The sequence below is a fragment of the Hoplias malabaricus genome, chromosome 4 (assembly GCF_029633855.1).
Source record: "Hoplias malabaricus isolate fHopMal1 chromosome 4, fHopMal1.hap1, whole genome shotgun sequence".
Classification (NCBI taxonomy): domain Eukaryota; kingdom Metazoa; phylum Chordata; class Actinopteri; order Characiformes; family Erythrinidae; genus Hoplias; species Hoplias malabaricus.
In genome coordinates, this window is record NC_089803.1 from 61,829,544 (window position 1) to 61,853,871 (window position 24,328).

The window sequence follows — 24,328 nt, forward strand, 5'->3', positions numbered from 1 at the left end:
TTATCTAATAGTGAGATAATATAAGAAATACTGCACTGCTATATGTGTGTGTGTGTGTGTGTGTGTACGTGTGTGTCTATATGTGTGTGTGTGTGTTTATTGATGAGTTCAGGGAGTCTGACATTGCTTTTCCATTTAAATGACAGATGACGGCTATGAGGTTATTTATGCATTGGTGTGTGTGTGTGTATGTGTGGAATTGTATGCTTGAGCTGGGTGCCTTAGGTGTACAAGGCTTATTGCCACTGTTATTGTGCATGAAAGCCAGCAGCTTTATTAAAGCTTGGCTGATGAAATGATTTATTCCAGTTTTTTATGAAGTCCTTCATGTATTACAGACAAAAGCCAGTATTATTTACAATGAGGGACACTTTTGTACTGTATTACATGCTCTAAGGCTCTCCTCATATATACAGTACAGACACACACACACACACACACACACACACACAAAGGTGTTCAGTAAAAAAGATGTCATGCATTAAAAAGACAAATGTTTGCATAAGAGTCAGTCATAGAAACTAGAGAGAGAGAAAGAGAGAGAGAGAGGGGGGAAAGAGGGAGAGAGAGAGAGAGGGAGGGGGAAGAGACAGAGAGGGAGAGAAAGAGAGAGAGAGGGAGAGAGAGTAAGAGAGAGGGGGGGAGAGGGAGGGAGGGAGAAAGAGAGAGAGAGAGAGAGCAAGAGAGAGAGAGAGAGGGGAGAGAGAGAGAGAGAGAGAGAGAAAGATATGTGATAGTGAGGGAGAACAAATAGGAGGAAATAGAGACAGTCAAAAAGAGGCAGTAAGTGCTGTAAAGGTGTGTGTGTGTGTAGGAAAGTGTATGAGTGCATGGCCCCCTGCAGTTGAATTGATTTCCTCAGGTCTCTGCTTCTGGAGCCCCCTGTTCAGACCTTTTCTCTGGCCTGGGGTGTCCAGCTGCTGCAGCACACAAAAGAACACACACACACACACATACACACATTTACACACACACACACATACACACACACACACACACTATGACCCCGACACCTTCCTTCCTCCTGCGGCCCACCGCAGCGAGTTTAAAAACACCCCCACTGCGCTCTGACATTTCATTCAGTAAGAATTAGAGAGGGCAGCCCCTTACACACAGATACACACACTCTCTCACACACACACTCACACACACTCTCACATTCACACACTGCTCAAGAGATATTTTTTATGACCCTTCACACATATGTGATACAGTACATTTACCTCCACGACTGATAACCGGAACGACCCGGATGTGTGTGGTGTGTATTACACAGAATTATTCAGATCTGGTGCACTGTGGTCCCTTTGGCCATTAGACATAGGGTCACTGCCATATCCATAACTCATAACTGCGTTTTATTTTCTTTGTGAATAGTTCATGATGCAAGGACCAATTGAAAAGCTCCTGAAACCTTCTCTTTCACATTGAGATGATTATTGATTGTTGAAACAGGAGTCACTGAGCGCAAGACGGGAACACACCCTAGAGGGGGCACCAGTCCTTCACAGGGCGATGCACACTCACAAATTCACTCACACACTCACACCTATGCACAATTTTGAGTGGCAAATTAACCTACTAAAGTCTGTTTTTGGACCGTCACCCGGAGCAGGGCTAGAACCCACAACCCCCGGACCCTGGAGTGACACTGCCTCGTTTATTATCACAGTCGATATTTAAATTGACTTAATCAATGAGGGACCCCTCTTTATTTATGTAATTCTCAATCAAAATGATCCTTTAATCTTTAAGCACTCTTTGAGCAATCTTTAATCTTTAAACATTACGACAATCCAAAAAGAGTTCAGTGAAAAACATTTAGGATTCACAGATTAAATGTGTGTCGTCCTGGTGTGTGTCGTCCTGGTGGTCCATCAACACTTCCCCCAAAAGATTAACACCACTTAAAATTGCTAAACCCATGTATCACTGGGATCACTTGGTTCATAAGATGCAGAAAATGCAACCAACTTCAAAGACTGGACTGTGAGGCTGTGAAAAAGAGGCTTCTCTGAAGCACTGAAAGCAGTTTGAAAGATAATAAAGATAAAGTGTAGACATATAAAAGAAGATTTTATATTTAGTTGTTGAAGCTTGTGTTTAGTATTCTGTTCTGTTTTAAATTGTTTCACTGCTGCTGAAAAAAGTGTAACTGAGTGGCAGATAAAGGCTGGTCTCTAACCTCTTCGCAGTGCCATAATCGCATGCAAACATACAGGCGATCACTGTAAATGTCGACTGTAAATGTCGATGAAACAGATGAGCTATAAGTGACGGCGGAGCTGAGGAAAAGGGCAAACAGTTTGTATGTGAATACATGTATATATGTATTTATGAATACATTAATTTATTTAAAGGACATGACTCATATACCATCCCACAGAGAATCTATAACTTGTGTGTGTGTGTGTGTGTGTGTGTGTACTATTTGTACATGCATATGTGTGTGAGTGTGCCAGAGCCTGTGTGGGTGTTTATTCGTGTGCGTTTACTTTGTTGCGCTGCAACTGACGCATATTTTTCTATAAGCGTCCTCTCTAGCTCTGTGTTGCCATGGTAACACTGATGTGTGATGACTGGCCTCCTGTGTGTATGTGTGTGTGTATATGTGTGTGTGTGTGTGTGTCAGTGAATCACCCACACATTTCCGGCTGGATCATGAACCACAGGATGCTCCTTATACGGTCAGCACACAAAGGCATGTGATTGGCTGATTCCAGACAGGCATGAAAACAGGTGCTGGTCATGTGAGTTCACAGTGTCCAAAATGGTGGGTGCAGACATGTAGAGATATATATGTTTGTGTGTGTGTGTGTGTTGGGACAGTGGGTGTTTTACCATTACAGTCTGCATGACACACCCACACACACACAGTGACAATGCGATGTCGATGGTATCACTTCTTAGGGAATCTATATTCTATCTTAACTCCTCCTACAAGCAGTGGCTATTATATTTGCTGGGGTGGGGGTGTTTACTCACAAACATAGAGTATCATGAATTGAAGTTGTAACCTATTACAGACAGTGGTAAATCTTTTTTATACCTGGGTTCATTAAAGGCAACGTAGACGATTCTGGGAAACTACATAAAAACACATTTCACAGCATAATAAGCTCGGCTTGTGTTTGTATGTAAACAGCCCCCACCCCCCACCCCTTAAATATAATAACCACTGCTTGTAGGACGATAGATTTACAGGAGGAAAGACCTACAGGCACTGTGCTGTGAAATGCTGTGGAATACATTTACACAAGAGACAAATTAGTGGTAGGTAGATTCACGTGTGTAATTTCATGTTTTTCGCCTGTCGGCCATGAAAGCGTTTGACAAGGTAAAAGTATGTACACTGTTGTGCTGTTTTGAGACATCTCTAAATATTTTCCTTAACAACTCACTTCTCCAGTTCACATTTTGCCATCCCCCATAACTCTCTCAGTGTTTGTGAAGGAAGCATTCTGAACAAGAGAGGACACCTTTGAGCTCTCTGTCTATTCAAAGGCAGCAAATCTAATGAAATATTTCAATACAAGTCCAGCACTTTGTATTAAAGCCTTAGAATCATCACTGCTACAGTGTACAGTCAGCTATTAGCAATGTGTGGCTTTCTGACCACAGATAATACCTTTAATATTCACAGTTCAGGGGATAGCTGTGGATACAATCTTGCACATAACACCTTAATGACAATGTTAAGTGATTTCTAGAAATAAGCGTAGGTTATGACTTCTAGCCATGAAAGAAACGTGCCTTGAAAAATGTCTTGGGTGTTTTGAATCTCTGAATTGATTTACACAGTAATAAAAAGAGGCAAATCTTACGATGAATTCTTAATTACACACATATATAATTGCATTTGTAATAAGTTTTAAAGATATTGAGATAATATATTAAAGTTCCATAATTAACTGTCATGTATTAGGATTCACAGGATGCATTACCAAAAGTAGCAACATGATTACTGGTACATGTAGACAAAAGAAAGCTGAATATACATATATTAGTGGTGAAAAATTTAATTGTGTTAATCACTACTACATTCTGTGATCAAGTCAGTGTGTAGAGTGGAATGCATGACAAACTGGTTAGAGGAGAACCTTCTTTTTATTATAACATTTCAGAGTAGTTTTAATGATATTTTTTGTGTGTTAGTAAAGGGGGGCGGCACGGTGGCGCAGCAGGTAGTGTCACATAGCTCCAGAGGTTGTGGGTTCGATTCCTGCTCCGGGTGACTGTCTGTGAGGAGTTGGTGTGTTCTCCCCGTGGGTTTCCTCTGGGTGCTCCGGTTTCCTCCCACAGTCCAAAAACACACGGTGGTAGGTGGATTGGCGACTCAAAAGTGTGTGTGTGTGTGTGTTGCCCTGTGAAGGAGTGGTGCCCCCTTCAGGGTGTGATCCTGCTTTATGCCCAATGATTCCAGGTAGGCTCTGGACCCACTGCGACCCTGAACTGGATAAGTGCTTACAGATAATGAATAATATGTCACACAGGCTGTGTACAACAAGTGAATAATGGAAAGTTGTGGTCAAATCTGGTATATATATATATTCATTATATATTAACTATTGCATATTATTAAAAATGACAATTACACACATATATATATATTTATTTTATATTTTGTATTATTATTTATTTATTTTTATTTATTTATTTTACCAGTTGTCATGAAAGGGTTAATAACTGGGATGCAGCCTCATGAATGAACACCTGCCATTAAATGTTTCCAGCTGTTATACTCTATATAACTCCATTTTCTATACAATCAGGTGGAAGGGTGGAACAGTCTCCTGCTGCAAATACAGAAAGCAAAGCTCTTTATTTATGCTGTTTAATATGGTCTTCAATGAAAAGAAAGTCTAGGTCCAACCTTGAGAATATGTTGAATGGTCAATGAACTTCTGTTTCCAGACAGCTTCTGTCATGAGGTGACATTCACCACTTGACTATGTGCTGTAGAAATGGTGCTGAATTGTGTCCTTTTATAAACACCAGGCCATTATGTATAGGTCATAAATTAAAGCTCACATACTACATGTAACTAAGATCAACCTGCAGTTTCTCCACCGACTTAAAGCTCGCAGCATCTCTATCTTTTCCAGTTCCCTTTGTAAAGATGTGAAAATGCACTTTTTTCGCAGAATAAAACCTTTTTCGTGAATAAACCGTACCTCAAACAACTTCACCTCACGTACGATTCTTTTCATTCTCTCATTAAACAAGGTTTCGTTTTGTAAAAATGACCTTTTGATCTTCTCTGGTTTTCTATAAGTTGCAGTAGTTTTGAACATTATTCTGTTTTTCACCAAAGGCTCTTTTTTTCTATTTTCCCTGTGCATTGCTCATAGCATCAATATTAAAATACACTTCCAAAGTATTTACAGTGCTTTACAAAGCTAAAGCTTTGTCACCTCTGCACTGAAGCCCCGATACAAGTTCTTGATGTGATGGACTGTTGTAGAGCACCTGCATTTGATTACAACAGTGTGCACATGATACACAAAGCTATTGTCCCCTGTATGAGCATTTTTTTAACTGCACCATGAAAAAAAACATGGAGGACAATCAGCAGAAGCAGAGATGTGATTTTAGTCAAATCTTTCAGCAGATGGAAGTTTTTAAAAGCAAGCCATTGAAGTTATTTTAAGTTTTTGTGAAGAAGACTAAAAAGGTTAAGTAGTTAATACTTCATTTCTCCCCCGTAATGTTTCCTTTCAATGCTGCTCTTACGTCAATGCCATTTCTGTGCTGTATTATTTCCTGCTTGTGTTCATATTGACACCTCGCCTACAGTACCTCTTCAGTGCCAGTGCAAGTTCCTCTGAATTTGTACAAGACTTTTTAGAGTTGGAAAACGCTGCTCTCCATCATCTCTTCCACCTCCAAAAGAACCAGGATGCCAACTCAAACCAACTGCCCACAGCATGGAGTCAACAAAGAGGCTCCAGTTTTAGAGTTTCACGCTTTAGCAGCTGACTCCTGACCCACTTCAACACACTGTGAATGTGGACTGCATCTCCCAAAATACTCTCTTTTCAATGTTCACTCCTGGTTCATTTCTTCATCCCGCCATTGGGGTCTAGATGTATTCAACATAAAGTACAGAAATGTACTGACCTGTTGCATAAAGACCGGTTCTGAATCGTGTAGAACAGAAAATGGAGCAGACGGTATGTCCAAAAGCACCAGGTTTTACGGAATAAAGCCTCCCATCTCTGGGCTGTAGAGCAGAAAATGAACCGGAAAAGTTCCATCTAATACATCTGAAGAATGAAGAATAATGATTGTAGTTAAATGCCATTAAATCATTAGAGTGATGGTGAAACGTCTAAGGTATGACCATTCTGAAAGAGCAAATCTTGGGCAAATTCACTATTAATACTCTTCATTTCAGAAGAAATAGATTAATGAGTGCCTTTTTGATTTAAATGATATGACCTTGGGATTATTTGAATCCTAAGCAACTTCTAGGACTGAGCTTTGGAGAAGTGTGGAAATTCTAGAGGGGGAAAAAAACATGGAAAGGTAACAAGTTAAAGACAAAAAAGTAAATTGTATTTACTGGCTGTTTGGACCAACAAGAGCTTCAAAAAGCAGTCCAGGTGTAACATTCCTGTGATACGATTCATTATGATTTGCTGTAATTTTATGATCATCAATCCAGCTCATTCCCACTTGTGGCACTGTTTCCTAAGTCCATCAAACTAATGGTTATGTACCTGAAGAAGAATTACAGAAAGAGTGCTTTAACAATGTTATGGAGGCCATCTTGTCATTTCTAACATTACATAGAACTTACACTTAAGAGTTAGTGTTATTTATATGATTATGTTTAGTGTCAGGGGTGGCACGGTGGTGCAGCAGGTAGTGTCGCAGTCACACAGCTCCAGGGACCTAGAGGTTGTGGGTTCAATTCCCGCTCCGGGTGACTGTCTGTGAGGAGTTGGTGTGTTCTCCCCGTGTCTGCGTGGGTTTCCTCCGGGTGCTCCGGTTTCCTCCCACAGTCCAAAAACACACATTGGTAGGTGGATTGGCGACTCGAAAGTGTCCGTAGGTGTGAATGTGTGTGTGTGTGTGTGTCTGTGTTGCCCTGTGAAGGACTGGCGCCCCCTCCAGGGTGTATTCCTGCCTTGCTTCCAGGTAGGCTCTGAACCCACCGTGACCCTGAATTGGATAAGTGTTACAGATAATGAATGAATGAATGAATGAATGTTTAGGGTCATGTTTGGATTTAGGGGCTGGGGTTTCAGACTGGTTAGGCATCAGAAATTGATGTGTACATCCAAAAATATCACACTATGTTTCATACACATATACAAAGGAAAAATAAATAAATAAGTAATCAAATAAAAGAGTGGTCCCTGGCTTTTGGACAGTGCTGGAGGTTGTGTAAGATATGACCAAGTCAGCAACAATTAACGTGATTGCGAACTAATGCACAGCAGTGTACAGGCCGAAGCACACGCAGCGAGACGCGTCTGAGTGCTGTGTGTTTAAAGTCCATGACCCCGCTCCTCCTACGCTTTGATTGTTTCTCTGATGGGAAATGACAGTGGCACCTGCTTTGCTTATGTAACCTCAACAGTTTCTGCTCTATAAACCACAGCAGCGTCTTTTTGAACACACAGTGCACTTTAACACATGGCGTTTTTAATATATCATCCGTAGCCCTGAGATCTGAGTTAATTCCAGAATCTTCATATGTGTGAAAGCGCATGAAATGCGACCGTACTGTAACCAATTCCTTCCTTTAGCGTGTTTTATTCACCGGCGTCACTTTGCCTTCGTCCCGGAACATCAGCGCCTACGTGGACTGCACACACACACACACAGACACAACCAATAAGTCTGATGCTCAATACAAATGTTATGTAGAGCACATTTTAAATGCGATGCACACAGTTTTAAATCTCACTCTATCTGCAGCCCCAAGCCATTCTGATCCCATACAACATCTCAGGCCCACACGATAAAAAAACATGCAGGTGATAAAGATAGAGACGCTGTTTATTCACTTACAGATAAACACACACACACACCCGTGCTGAAAACAGGATTATTTGCCCAATCTTATTTGTGCTCAACCTTTTTGATAACAACCTACATATTATCTAACTTACCCAAGGAAAGAAATGAGAAATGTACTGTAATTCCCATCCAAACTCATTAAACCCCCTTCCTAATGAATGATTCTGCTACATGCACCCACTTCTGTTCAGCTGTGAACACACAGATCCTACAACATTGATAGAATAGCATTGACCAGTAATTTGAGAAGGGTTCCTAAAGTAAATATGTGCCAAATGTTGGCTAGAGGGCTATAAAGCTCCACACTACCAAGCTGTAGGGCAGTGGACCTGTGAGATGTAGAGTGATGGAACTGTATCTGATACCTTTAGAATCAGTAGCTGACCTCGCTAATTCTCCTGTGGCTGAATGGCCCTAAAACATCAGAGCAGTGGGGTCACGCTTTTAGGCCTCTAGTGTTTTCATCCATTTATGAATTTAATTAAGAACGAGACGTTTGACCATTTCATCTCCATTTGACCATTTCATTTTTTTTTCAATATCTCTGTAGACCACTGCCTATAATCTATGGCTCATGGCTTAATAATGAACAGTTTATTCATTGCAAGCTCACATAATTATTAAGTCACAATGTGCTGTTGCTCATTGTTTATTAGACTACATGGCTACTACTAAACCTTATTCCAGGAAGTGCCTGTCTAAGGTGAAATTGACCACATAACTGATGTGTGGTGACCGTACTGGCGCAGACCCATGGATACTGCACATTGGTGGTTGATGAGGTGCTTGAGGAGACTTCCTAATGTTCCAAAGAATGTGTTAGAGGTCTAGAAAAGCAGTGTATTCATTAATTTCATACTGATTGCATATGATCCCTGAAGCAACACCTTGTTTCTACAAAACTACAGTAAAACAAAAAAATTTTTTAAATAATGTCACGGGGAGCAGTTTTTTTTTTACTTCTGCAAAAATGACAAAAAATGGAGATCTAAGTCTTATGTGTAATGTATGTGTGTGTGTGTGTGTGTGTGTGTGTGTGTGTGCCTGCCAGTACAGTCTCTGCAGGTTTATAATGTGACCTGACAGCCTACATCCCCCAGCATGCCGTGCTCAGAGGGGGCAGCTGTCACTGCCGTCACTCACGGCAACCACAGGAACACACACTTTATTACCCCTATGTTTGGTGGAAGGAGGGATCAAGGAAAATTAGTGTAGTGAATGAAGTTTATATATGAAAGGAGTATATAAATAACTACAGAGAGAGAGTGTGTGGGGTGTTTATGAAGGTGTTTGAGTGATAGTTTACTGACAACATCTAGTTGTTAATATATGACAAAGGCCACATTTTACAGAGCGTCTAAAAGCAAAACAAATGGTCAGCACCAGATACTATTAAGTGAGCTCCAGATACCCATAGGACATTTTGCTCTTCCCATGGCTTCTGCTGAAAGTATAGCACTTGGCTCGTTAAAATCTGGTATTTAAGCTAACTAATCGGTTTTCCACTGTGACAGGTTTTCTGATAGTGTACCCTCCTCCTGAAGATGCTTAGTACCATTTTTGCAGTGCTAAGCTCAGATTAGCAATGTCAGAGGCTCTATTCTCCCTAATACAGGTCACTGAAGCTGTACATTTAAGGTACAAATACTACCTAGAGTTCCTTTAAGCATGTGCGATTGTGGCTGTTCATGCTTTTGTGTAGCGATTACAAACAAACGGCGCCTTCCAAGGTTTGGACATCAGCTGTTGAAATGGATAACTGTGTGACTCTGGTCTTTTCTGTGTTCAGAGAAGAGGGAAGAAAGTTTATGTGAAAGCTTTAGACTGGATATTGTGTGTGTGTGTGTGCGTGTGTGTTGCAGGCGAGTGATTTCCTGCCTGCTCTTCTTTCTGCCCAGACACAAGCAGTAAACAATAATGTGGCATCTAGGCCTGGCTAATCAATAACTGAGCAAACAGGCTGTGATTTAGAATGGGCTCTGGTCATTGCAGGTCAGGAAGCGCTCTTGGAAATATTTACCCATAAACAGCAGCTTTTCGCTTCCAGCTAATAAACCAATCTCCCTCTGCCTCCATTAGGGTCATTACTCTGGCCCTCTGTCATCTAATTCCACCCATAAGCACACATTCTCTCTCTCTCTCTCTCTCTCTCTCTCTCTCTCTCTCTCACACACACACACACACACACTCACACACACACACACACACACACACACACACACACACACACACACACAGACAGTCCAGTCCTCATGCGGGCCATCAGCTCAATTACTGATGAGAATTATGCAGAGCTCTTTTTTAAGGGTAAAATGTGGAAATAATTGCGTTTACCTGTAATTGGATGAGGAATGGATACCCAGAATGCACCACTCTGCCATGCTTTTTGGTTGGCCTACTTAAGCTGTGTGTGTATGTGTGTTGGTTTCCTTGGCTCTCTGGAGCATCTCGTTGGCCTAATTGCCATCTATAGAGGGTAGAATTAACATGGTTGAACTAATAGAGAAAGCGAGAGAGAGTTGGAGGCAGAGTTGGAGAAATGCATCCATTTAGGATTAAATGAGACAAAATGAATGAATATTTTGCAAGCGACTCACCTGTATGCCCTCTTAATCTCCATTGGCCATAATGCATCCTGTCTGCTTCCCTTGCTCTGTCGCTTTCTCTCTCTCTCTCTCTCTCTCTCTCTCTCTCTCTCTCTCTTTCTTTCTCTCTGTTTTTCTCCATTTGTCCTCCTCTTTTACTTTCTCCTATCCTAATGTTCATCTCTCTCAGACTGCCTTCCTCTGTCTCTTTGTTCTCGTTCCTACATGTCCTTCGTTTCTTTCCATTTCTTGGCTGGAGAGGTGTCTCTCTCTCTCTCCATTCACAGCTCTCTGTCTGGCGACCAACACACTCTCGTCTGAAAATTGGTGTGTTCATTTTTTTATGTCCATCTGTATTAATATATATATATATAGGCAGCCATAACCTACTCATAATAAACAGGTCACTTGATGGCAGCATTTTTATTTCACTTTTGTGTGAATTTCAGAACTGTTTATCTGTTTATTTACACATTAACAGCAAACATTAAACACTGCCGTGACTCTGGTGAGGCATTTACTGATGGATTAAAATGCTGTATGTATATATATATATGATGCTATTAATAATAATCAGTGTAAAATATCAAAATGGATACAATCTCAGTTAAACTCTCTCTCTCTCTCTCGTTATTAATTGAACACATGTAACTATATCAGTTACAAGGTTGGCTTGGCTCTGTGATTGGCTGGTATGTGTACACTATTGTTTTGTAAAGCAGCTGGGGAATGTGGGATTTGTAGTTGACTGAGTAAGAGTGTGTCTGTTCTGTACAGTGGGAAATCAGCCTTGTTTCTGTGCTGTGGAAGAGTGAATGGTTTTGGTCGAGAATGAGTTCGTACACAAGCCCAAGGCCTCTGCAGGGGACGATGTTTAACTGTGACAAGTGCCGGCCCTCACTGGTGACTGCTGTATCGCCCCTGGGTTTGTTTGGTGTGTGTGTGTGTGTGTATGTGTGTGTGTGTGTGTGTGTGTGTGCATGCTCATGTGTGCGTGTGTGTGTTAGACAGGGTTGTTTTGGGACATGTCTGTGTTTATGAATGTGTTAGAGTGATGTCACAGACAGCTGTGTGGTTTGTATAGAAATCAACTCATAACTTCCAAGGTGGAGAAGGCTTTAAAGTGGCCCACACTTCAGTTCTTCATAACTTAGTTTGATGGTAGATGCTGAATTATTTTCAATAATGTATAGATATATACTTCATAATCTAAGGTCTAAACAGCTAGTGTGATTTCACACTGAATGCAGAATGTGTTTTACTTTTTAATGAAGAATATAAAAGTGAGCCTGTGCTCCTCACTGCAGAGATGTGTCTATAATTAATTGGTATTCTTCCCAGTCTGAGTGTGTGAGAGAGGGGGAAAGAGAGAAACTGGGATATACCAAGATGCAGGGGGTCAAAACTTGTTTAAATACTCATTTCTGATCAACACATACGTCATTACTTTTTAAATAAAACATGTTTTAAGGTGAACGCAAGGTTAGAGTAAATCTCCATAAAATCATATGATGTCCTCACAATACACACAAACAAGTGTGTGTGTGTGTGTGTGTGTGTGTGTGTGTGTGTGTGTGTGTGTGTGTGTGTGTGTGTGAGAGTGTGTGTGTGTGTGTTGGGTTCTCAGATAAAACAGGTGTAATCTAATTGAGATGATGGCCTACGCCCGATTGATGAATGAAGCTGAAGAGCACTGACAGCAGCAGGGGTATGAATACACATACACACACACACACACACACACACGTGCACACACATTAATAAGTTAAAACTACATTAAACTACCCCCCGTGCTATCACTGGGTTTATAAATCTACACACATTGTTATGAGACATGCTTTATTAAGATTATAATCATTCATGTCCCACGCATTAGATAATTTTTTCAGGATGAATCATATTATCACCGTGTTTGGCTTTAAACCTTTTTTTTTTACTTGTACACAAGCCCATTGCAGTAAAGCCCATGTCTCCTTGCTTTTGATGTTTTTGACATTCATTGAAAATGCCAGGGGTGGCACGGTGGTGCAGCAGGTAGTGTCGCAGTCACACAGCTCCAGGGGCCTGGAGGTTGTGGGTTCGACTCCCGCTCCGGGTGACTGTCTGTTTGGTGTATTCTCCCTGTGTTTTCGTGGGTTTCCTCCGGGTGCTCCGGTTTCCTCCCACAGTCCAAAAACACACGTTAGTAGGTGGATTGGCGACTCAAAAGTGTCCGTAAGGTGTGAGTGTGTGTGTTGCCCTGTGAAGGACTGGCACCCCCTCCAGGGTGTATTCCCGCCTTGCGCCCAATGATTTCGGGTGGTCTCTGGACCCACCGCAACCCTGAATGGATAAGCGTTTACAGATAATGAATGAAAGAAAATGGCACCTATGTGAACAGTTCATGCCAAGTGGACCAATGGAAAGGGTCCTGAATGTCTTTGAAACAAATGCCTTAGGACTAGCTTACACTCCTTCAACAACCAAAGCTTGTATTACAACAGTGGCTCTGCATACTTTGTTAGCCCTATTTCACCCTCTACTTCAAAGTTCAGGACCAGCACTGAGTAGTTACTATTTAGGTTGTGGAACATTCTCAGCTCTGCAGTGAAAGAGGGTGGGGCAGGGGGTGGGGCTGGGGGTGGGGGTTATTGTCTAATGAAGACACATTTAGGGTACCACTGAAAGAGAGAGGGGCTTCCTCTCTAAAATGCTGTGTATAGTGTCAGAGGGTGTTAGAGCTGAGTGTTCCTGTGTTAATAAGACTTCTTTATTATATTTCAGAATTTCATTAAACTGTAATATCCCAGGCCAAAGAATTAAGCAAATATTGGCAGAGACATCTCACAATCAGCTTTTTATAACAGCCAATAAAAACATTATTAAGATATAATTCCACCTGGAGGAAGGTAAATATTCACTCGCTCCAACCTTCATAGAGAGAGGGAGGTGGAGAGAGAGAGAGAGAGAGAGAGATTCTGATGGACAGATCAATGAGGGTGAGAGAGCTAAGCATTGTAATGCTGAAGTGCATCAAGCAGTAATAGAAGAGATGAGAGAGGGAACTATGGGTGATTGGAGGATGAGTGGGAGTCAGAGAGAGAGGGAGAGAGTGAGAGAGAGGGCGGAGGGAGTTAGGGTGATGAAAAGTGAGGGTTGTAGATGTAGGAGGAGAGAAGAAGAGAGAGTGAGTGAGATGGAGGATGAAAAGAGAGATGGGGATAGGAACAAAAAGTGAAAGGAAACCATTAGTAATAAGAAACAAAAAACAAAGGGAAGTGACAGGGTAGATTTAAGACAATAGAAGAGAGACAGACAGAGAGAGAGAGTTAGAGAGAGAGGTGTCATGGATCGAACTCAGTGGAGTCTTAAGAGATTACATGGAAATATCAGAGATTTGATTGTGTATTGAGCCACTGACTGTGACTCTCTCTCTCTCTCTCTCTCTCTCTCTCTCTCTCTCTCTCTCTCTCTCTCTCTCTCTCTCTCTCTCTCTTCCTCCATCTCTCGTTTGGCAGATGCATGTCAGTGTGTGACATGAGTGGGCGCTTTCGGAAGAAGAACCCTCGTCTTTCTTTTGCTCGTCCTGACTGTCTGCTCTTTCTCTCTCGCTTCTTCTGGCCTTCCCTCGTGTCTCTCTCTCTCTCTCTCTCTCTCTCTCTCTCTCTCTCTCTCTCTCTCTCTCTCTCTCTCTTTCTCTCTCTCTCTCTCTGTCTCTGTGCTCTCCCTCACTCCTTCCTCCTCTCAGCCTGCACTCACACTCCTCCCACACACCTAGCACTTACCAGCTCTATCCATCTGTGCACCCCCCTCCTGTTTTAATAAGTCTCTGTTAATGCTGTCTGTTTGAATCTGAGCAGTGGTACAGAGGCTGTTAGGAGTCTGTTCACTGTTTGCGAATGGGAGAATGACGTAAGTAATCAAATTACACCAAATGATCATTCGGCGAGTTACTCAACTCGGTAGCTGTGTCAGAAATATCTCCCTGTTTACATTTTAGGGCACTATTGAGGGTGTCACTGTTTTTCAGAGTGTCAGAATTGTAAAGTGTAATTTGAGAATAATTTTGAGAGCACTACATTCTCCCACAATGCACTCGTAATTAATAGTAAACATCATTGCTCAAATCATGAGCTGAATGTGGACCAGAATGCATTGCGAGTTTCTTTGTTACTAAGCAACATACAGTGGAAGTGCCCGAAGTCACTTATGATTCTAGTACTCCTTAATGAACTAAAGAGGGGGCCATTTTGGCCAAAGCCCGCATTTGGTTTTAGAGTATTCTGGTCCTTCATCATGATTCTAGAATTCTGGGTTCTAGAAAATCACAGGTGTTCAATATTCTAGCTTTGACATTCAGCTAATGGTCTCCCAGTAAACAAGGAACGTCCCTGGACGTTCAAAATAGGTCGAAAAGTAGTCTGTCCGCCAATGACATATTTTAAACGTCAATGGATGTCCAAAATTCATCTTAATAAGTTAGTTAAGTGGTGACCAATCGATAACGTCAGTGGACGTCCAAAATACGTCTAATAGTCGTCTTTTCAATGTCTGTGTTTGGACGTCTTTTCAACTTTCATTTTCAACCTTAAGAGAATGTTGATTAGACGGCAGCCATTACATTATTTCAATGTTGAATCAACGGCTAAATGTTTACTGGGCTGTTTATATATTATTTTATTATTGTTACAAGATGCTATGAGTATAGAACAGTTTCGGCCCATAAGTGTTCTTAATGTGAATGGTAAGATTTTCTTTAGTGTAATAGCAAGAAGACTTGCTGCTTATTTGAAAGAAAAACAATTAATTGATACATCAGTACAAAAGGCAGGGGTTTCTGGTTTTGCAAGATGTTTGAAACATAGCAGCATGATCTGGCATCAGATTCAGGCAGCAAAGAACGAGGGTAGGGATTTACATGTGATTTTCCTAGATTTTCCTTGGCTCAGTGCCACACACATTTATGTGGAAAGATTTTGAATTCTTCCAGGTGCCAGATAATGTTACTAGGCTGGTTAAAGCATACTTGGAAGATATTCAATTTTGCTTTGGAACAGGGGGATTTGTTACATCATGGCAACGATTAGGAATAGGTATAATGGTTGAATGTATGATTTCACCATTAGCATTTACAATGGCAATGGAGGTAGTAATTAGGCAGGGAGAGGTTGCATGATGGTACTTGGCTCCCCCCAGTTAGGGCCTACATAGATGACATCACAATGCTTACGACTAGTGTGCCTTGCACACAGCGGTTGCTGGAGAAATAAAATGATCATTTAAGACTGGCTACGCTGAAAGTTAAACCAAACAAGTCTAAAGTATGTCGATTGTTAGGGAAAACTTTTTTGATGTGTGAAGAGTGAAGAGTTAAGGTAGATGGTATAGTGCAGTGATAAAAAAATACAAAGCAAGTTGTGGGACCAAAAGCTGAACTAGTGAAGTTAATAGCGTTGATAGATCCTGTTTGCCAGGGAGGTTGAAATGGTGTTAGGGGATTTGTAGCCAAGTCTTTAACATCCCTGCCTTTGCAGTGCAGGATCAGGGGCCGAAAACTAAGGGCAGCTGTGAAGGAGTTATCAGAAACAGCTAAAAGGTCTAGTCGGTGGTTGTGGAGAGCACAAATTACTTGGGAAAATGCACTGTAAAGGTGCGATTGTGGTTGTTGGTGAGGTAGCATGTAAAGTTCTCATGGAAATGGTGGCACAGCCTTAGTCACCAGAGAGGCCAGTGTGGATTTATGGTTGTTGATGGTAAGGGGTAAGGTAGGACTGGCTTGGATGAGGCTGGGTCTGGGACACCAGACTTCACCGTTGAGCCTTCTGGAGGTGTCGTGGGCTTAAATTTAGCAAAACACTGACAAGGGAAGGTGCCTACCTGATGACCCCTATGAAGAGCTAGCGATGCAGTGGGTGGTTTGGGTACTCAGGTGCTGGGCTCAGTGAGTAACCATAGTTGTTAAAGCTGGTTGCTGATCAGATCATTAATGGCCACAGCAACCCTAGTGGGCAGGTGTAGGATAACTTTAATTGTAGCTAGATGTAGCTGGTTGCTGATTGGATCATAAACAGCCACACCAACCTTAATGTTTGGGTGTAGGATTAAAAAAACAGAAATTTTGTGGTTGAAGGTAGGAAGAGAGTGTGTTGTGAAGCTCTAATGTATTGGCATAGGATATTTTACATCTTATCGTGTGTATGATTATAATCAATATAGCAATTTTCTCGATACCCAACGATGTTATACAGTCAACACTGTTCAGACGCCATTCCATGCAACATTCAAATCCACACACGCACAACCCAGTGTTTAGTTCTAGAATCATCTTCTGGTGTCAAGTTTTTGAAAGTTCATAACCTGGAACATTCTTTCGTTTTTGGACCCTTATTTTATTCAGTTCACTTGTAATTCCAGAATATTATTTGTTCTACAGTTTGTTTGGTTCTGGCACATATATTGATCTATATGCTCATGTTCTCTTGGCTAAATCTGGTGCTAGAATATTTATGATATGGAACAATCTTTTTTATTTTTTAACCTAATAGTTGTTCAGCTTATTTTCCGCTGATCCTGGTTGTACAGGAGTCTGTAGGGCTGAGGAAAACAGCACATTAACGGAGCCGATTGTAGAGCTGTACTTATTTAACATGACTGAAGTGCTGTATGATGGTGTGAAGTGAGTGGGAGTGGATGAGACCTAGAGAAATGGCAGGATTTTCTCCATTTTCTCTCCCGCTCTCTCCTTTTATCTGCCTGCTGTACTGTCTGAGAATAATCTATACATTTGTTTAGCTGTTAAAAAGCCAGCTTTCTGCATTAGGATTGGCGAAGCCCACATTTTGTAAAATCATCATTCATTTTCCAAATTCAAACTCTTGTATAAGCACATAAACACAGGTATAAGGGGAGGTTCGGGTAGGTCATGACATTAGCCATATTCTCATACATAAAATGTCCAGAAGTTTCTAGACATCTGTTCTAATTAGCAAATGCAACTGTTTTAGCTTGCAGATTCCATTTAAAAAAAAATAAAAATTTGTACACTCGATTATTCACATGAGCCTAGAGATACCATGCTCAATGGTGTGTGGTGGGCTTTTGAGATATAAAGCTTGTGAAGTAGTGGAATTGTGTTCTCTGAAGTGATGGAGCTCCATTAAATGACAGACATGTTTTGGAGGGGCTTTTGTGAACTAATCAGAACTAATCATCCAACATCAGTACCTGACCTCACTAATGCTCTTCAGGTTGAATGCATTAAAATCCACAAAAGCAATGTTCTACCACATTGTTCTGTTTTCCCAGAAGAACAGAAACTGTTGCAGCAGCGAAGGTAGACAACCTCCTTATTAATGTCCTTCATTTCAGAAGAAACTTTCAGGTGTTTGGCCACATGGTTTAGATTAGCCATAATTAATTATGGTCATAATACAATAAACATAATCATTTTAATATTATATTACTTTCTTATTATCATATTTAACACAGTTACAAAAAGTATTACTGTTGTGGAGAACAGAAACTTTTTTCCTTTTTATTTTCATTGTATTCAAAAGTACACACACACACACACACACACACACACAAATTGAGTGACCTCAAAATGTCAGCAGTGCAACAAGTGAATAAAATTCCTCTTATTAAACTTTCATGCCAGAATTTTGCTAATTTGCGAGTGCCCTGTAATTACACAGCGCTAATTATAATCGGAATTATGGGTATTTAATGAAAATGGAGTGAAAAATAAAACAAAATCAGGGCATTTGGCACTTTGGCACAAAGACGGCCGCATAATGAAGGAATCTGTTCTCCTTTGTTTACCCACACAGTTAAAGCTAATGCTGATCTCCAGAGATTAAAAACCAAATTGAGACATAACAAAATCAAACTTTGAGTTGAATGCCATCAAAACTAGTGGCAAAACAAAGTCTTTAATCAGGGGGATATGAAATGAATTGCCATTAGTGTGGGCCTCATCATGTAAACAGTCTTAATTGCGTACTTAATTGCTAATAGAAGTGGAACATTTTAAAAGGCATTTGCTTGAGAGCCCAAATTATTGCAACATAACAAAGTCACATGAAAGGAAATGTATGTAGGAAGGTGGGTGAAGGGGTCGGGCGTTCAAATCTCTTCGATATTAAATCAAAAGCCATTGCCAAGAAGGATCATCTATATGATGATTTGGACTTTATTGCTGCTTAAGAATTAATTGGACCATTAAAGAATATGATCCCATCTGAGCTCAGCTCCCTGGAACATTCCTTCTTCGCTTCCGGGCTGAATGTTGGCTTGCTGGATTTCTCGAGTGACACTTATCAAAGTGAAGATTAGACAGTGTTGGACCAGAGCCATCAAATATTGTTGAGAGAGAAAGAGGAGAAAGTGATGTAGAAGCGGTTTTGCTCGTCACCTCTAAAGAAAAAGTTGATCTGTGTGAATAAATGTTCCTCCGGTCACACTGCTAACAATCCTTTCCTCAGGCCCTGTTCTTTGATACATGGATAATTCAGTTAGCAGGGCTACTCTGAAATAAGCTTGGCCCCAGCAGTGCCATTAGAGACGTTAGGCTAAAAATAAAGGACACACATCCACAGTTAATGATACATAAACATATTTTTTTCTACTAGAATCAGGGGGTCTGCAAAGGGCAGTCAGCTTCTTAAGGCAATGCAGATTTAGCAGATTTAAGTGGCTGCACAGAGACAAGACAGAAGCCTGTTAATGTAATAGAAACTGTTCTAATAACAAATGTTTTAATAACTTTTTTTAATAAAACAAACATTTCTGTAAAATTATTAACTAGTTATTTGAGATATGAGAATGTTATAATTGTACAATAATATGTAATACATTCGTTATCTGTAAGCGCTTATCCAGTTCCGGGTCGCGGTGGGTCCAGAACCTACCTGGAATCATTGGGCGCAAGGCAGGAATACACCCTGGAGGGGGCGCCAGTCCTTCACAGGGCAACACACACACACATTCACTCACACCTACGGACACTTTTGAGTCGCCAATCCACCTACCAACGTGTGTTTTTGGACTGTGGGAGGAAACCGAAGCACCCGGAGGAAACCCACGCAGACACAGGGAGAACACACCAACTCCTCACAGACAGTCACCCGGAGCGGGAATCGAACCCACAACCTCCAGGCCCCTGGAGCTGTGTGACTGCGACACTACCTGCTGTGCATAATATGTAATATGTAAATTAAATTGAAAAGGGAGCTTCTTTTTCATTTATGTTGCTACTGGGCAATGCTTCCATTGGCTGCTCTGCTGCAGAAGGCAACATTTTAGACGCCTGCTCTGGGCCGGGACAGTTCAGAAGTACAGCCACTCCAAAACTGTCACTCAAAACATGCATGTTGCAACATAAATGTAGCCAATCAGCATCCTCAAATCTGGCGTTTCATTTCTCACACAAAGAATTTAATACCGTTTGAGCCAGCAATACACCGCACCCTAGAAAATCCACATATTGTAAACACATTTCACAGAGCTTTGGAGTGTTTAAAATAGTATTGGGATTGTTGTTTAAACTGACTATGTGGCGTATACAGCCCATCTGGAATATTTTTCTCCAGCCACCACTGGCTAATTTCCTAAGGAATTAAGAACTATCAAGATCCGTGAAATCCCCAAAACTTCCCGGACACAAGAAATGTGCATTCCAGAGTGTCGGCTGCATTTCTTAGCGGCGATGTCATTGGTGTCCATTTCTGTGACATCTGTTAAGAATGCAGCGTTTCAGAGATTTGGACGATGGTCTCCATCACGACCTTCTCTTACCCACAATTCATTGAGCACGTATGCTGGAGCAGGTCTTTAAAATATACAGTTCATTAGTTATTTTATATTGGTCCTGTGCTCTCTCTGAAACAGCTCTGAGCATATACAGTTTCCCAGCAGGACCTTTTTTTAGTTGCAAATCAATGGCCTTTCTGTTGACATCTCCAGGCAGAAACGTTAGAATGTTCCCTTTGAAAGAGCCACAGTGAACTTAGGCTGGTGTGTCTGTTCTGAAGAGTCCCATTTTAATGATTAGTGTTTTTCTATGGGGATTGTACAGCTGCTTATGAGTGGTTTTAGGTTTAATTAAGTCAAGGAATTACAGGCATCATGAATGGCTTTGTGTTTGTTTATAAGCTCACAGTGTTAAACTCACTTCAGCGCAGCACAGGGGAGAGAAATTCACCTCCCTTTTCTCCTCTATCTGCACTATCAGAGCGAGGTATTATGTCCAAGCGTTCTGCTTATCTGCTTCTGTGTCTGGAGTGTGGACGTTACATTGTTCAAGTCAGAGGGATCAAAGCAAGCCAATCCCCAAAACTGCTTTCATACTCCAACAACCGGGGAGGGGGTGGGGGGAATATAATAACCAGAGCATGTATGGAGCCTGAAATGAATAGAGGCGGCTGTTCACGTGTGTTAAAGGCCAGAGGCCATCAGATAAAGAAAAGGACCTCCATCCAAAATCCACCCAACCTGCTTCAACATTGCAAAAGTCTCTCTCTCTCTCTCTCTCTCTCTCTCTCTCTCTCTCTCTCTCTCTCTCTCTCTCTCTCTCTCTCTCACTCTCTCTCTCTCTCACTCTCTCTCTCTCTCTCGTTCTCCCACCTAATTTTTCCTCACTTTCTAACTACGAGGTTGTTTAAATATTAATGGGAACACTGGTAATAATCATCATGGTGAGAAGACGCACCTTTTAGTGATGAAGCCAGTCAGCTCGCTTGTAAAGCTACATGTAAAAGCCCTCCGTCTGCTATTTAAACCACATTCTACAAACCATTTCTAAAGTTTACATAAAAAGGTACAAGCTACATTCCCACTGCTTCATGGTGTAATAATAAAGACTGTTCTTCTGCCACCAATATTCTCAGTGTGGATCTGTTTGTAGGACGTTCTCTCAGTGTGTTTAATGAATCTGACTTTCATTCATTCATTATCAGTAAGCACTTATCCAGTTCAGGGTCACGGTGGGTCCAGAGCCTACCTGGAATCACTGGGAGCAAGGCAGGAATACACCATGGAGGGGGCGCCAGTCCTTCACAGGGCAACACACACACACATTCACTCACACCTACGGACACTTTTTGAGTCGCCAATCCACCTACCAACGTGTGTTTTTGGACTGTGGGAGGAAACCGAAGCACCCGGAGGAAACCCACACGGACACGGGGAAAACACACCAACTCCTCACAGACAGTCACCCGGAGCAGGAATCGAACCCACGCTACCTGCTGCACCACCGTGCCACCTGAATCTGACTTTGTAAAAGACTATTCCCAAGACTTGGTTATTGTGTAAAACAAATACAATTGACACTTTTTGAAGAAATGCCAGATGTATTGTGATAGGTTTGAAAATACACTGTAATTTTATTTCTTTTAAATTTATGGTAAAATATAGGCAGCTCTGGTTACCAGCATTTCACCATAAAATACACAGTTACAATGTGCTTCTTTTTATTTTGGATATATTTTGGATAAAATATATTCATTCACTCACTCATCCGCTTTCCAGTTCAGGGTTGCGGCGGGTCCAGAGCCAACCTGAAATCACTGGGCGCAAGGCAGGAACACACCCTAGAGTGGGGCGACACACACACGCACACACACACTTGGCCACTTAGACCACACATAATGGTTTGTGAATTTAACAGTGACAAAATCTGTTTTTCACAAAAATATATGCCAAAATTACAGTGGTGTCTGTTATTTAAGTATTACACTCTATAACAAGTGGAATATTGTGTTTATTTTTCAGTAAAGAGGTTGTTTAGTGTTATTGTTTGACTCTTTTTTACTGTATAATCTATGGCCAATTTAAAAATGTATACTCAATTTATTTTTTGTCTCCAGTGTAAAGTTACTATATTGGGTTGCTCTCTCTCTCTCTCTCTCTCTCTCTCTCTCTCGCTCTCTCTCTTGCTCTTTCTCTCTCTCTCTCTCTCTCTCTCTCTCTCTCTCTCTCGCTCTCTCTCTTGCTCTCTTTCTCTCTCTCTCTCTCTCTCTCTCTCTCTCTCTCTCTCTCATTCTCTGCTTCTGTTGTTCACTCAACCCGTGAAAATAATGTGTTTCGACACTTGTTTTTATTGTCTCCCCCTCTTCTTTCCCATTTTTCTCGCTCCCTCTCTCTTTCCTCCTCCACTCTGTCTCTCTCTGTGCATGTGTCTGTCATTTGCCTTTATTTCAGGGGAGAAATGCAGATTTATTCCTTTGTTAATATGACAGCTATAATGAGGTTCCTGATGCTCCACAAGGCCCAAATTAAAAGACTCCCTTTTGAGTTCCCACACTCCAAACTCCACATTTATTCCTTCTCTTCATTTTAATCCTGCCACTGTGATTTTTCCCTTCTTCTCGCTCCCTCTTTTTTTCCTTCATTCATTTTTCTCCTATCCAATTGTGTGCAGAGATAATAACATCCCCAAACACACTTGACAGCCTCGGTTGGTTCTCCCGCTGTCAGCACACACACACACACACGCACACGGGTGTTATGATTGATGGCAGTTTTATTGTGATTGACATTTCCTTATTTATTGCTGGTGTTTATTGTTGATTTCCAAAGACAGTTGTTTCTTGCTTCTTTCTTTCTTCCAGCTGTGAGCAGCCCTGTTTGGATGGGATTAAACTTACACAAAATCCTCTTTCACAAGTGTTCTTCTGTGATTTTATTTCTGTCCGGAATGACCATGTCTGTATTTTTCTCCCCAGTGTTGTATTATTTGTTGGTTTTCACCTCTCAGCACTGCTCTGGTGATTTTAGTCTCGTCTGAATACACAACTCAACAGACCTCATGTCCTATTGATAAAAAGGATTTTTGATTGCTGCTTCTCTGCATAATTAGTCTCCAAGTGTGACAGAGACCCTGGTCTCCACAGGGTGCATGCCCACCCCCACCCAATACCACCCTCTTCCTCCAGGCTGGAGATTTCCTCAACAGAATTCCTTGGGGTCTGGGTGGCCGGATATGTGCTAGCAGACCAGTGGCTCCTTTATGACAGGTACATGTCATGGAAATGAGAGATGGATCTAAGAGTTGGTTTAGTGGTTGTTATAATTATTTTATACATCACAGAGCTTATCTTGTTTACTTTTGAATATCTCATCCCTGCTCATGTCTTCTTTATCCCACAACCTTCTATCGCTGCTGTTTTTCTTTTCTATTCAGTCTCTCTTTCCCTCTCTCTCGCTTCCTTCTTCTGTTCTTTTTCTCCATGGGTGCAAGAGGGTGATAAGCAGGAAAAAACAATCCTTTAACCTGCAGGTTGGAGCGCTATCACACAACGAGTGTAAAAAGACGGAAGATTAAAGAGAGGGGTGAAGGAAAGAAATCTGAGCTGTGCCTCTGTGTGTGTGTGTGTGTGTGTGTGTGTGTGTGTGTGTGTGTGTGTGTGTGTGTGTGTGTGTTTGATGTGTGTGATAAAACGCTGAGCGGATAATGAGAAAAGGAAAAGACGAGCCTCATTAGATTCAGAAACACTGAAAGGCCAGGGATAGAAGGAGCAGAGACAGAGAGAGAGAGAGAGAGAGAGAGAGAGAGAGACAGAGAGAGAGAGAGAGAGAGAGTGGAGAGAGAGAGAGAGAGAGAGAGAGAGAGAGAGAGAGAAGATACTGCTGCCCACTCCTCGATCTCTCTTACTTTGTCTTCATCGCTTTACTCTCATTATCATTAGCGTTACTTTCTCAGTGACCAGAAATCTTCTCTTCTCTTCTCTTCT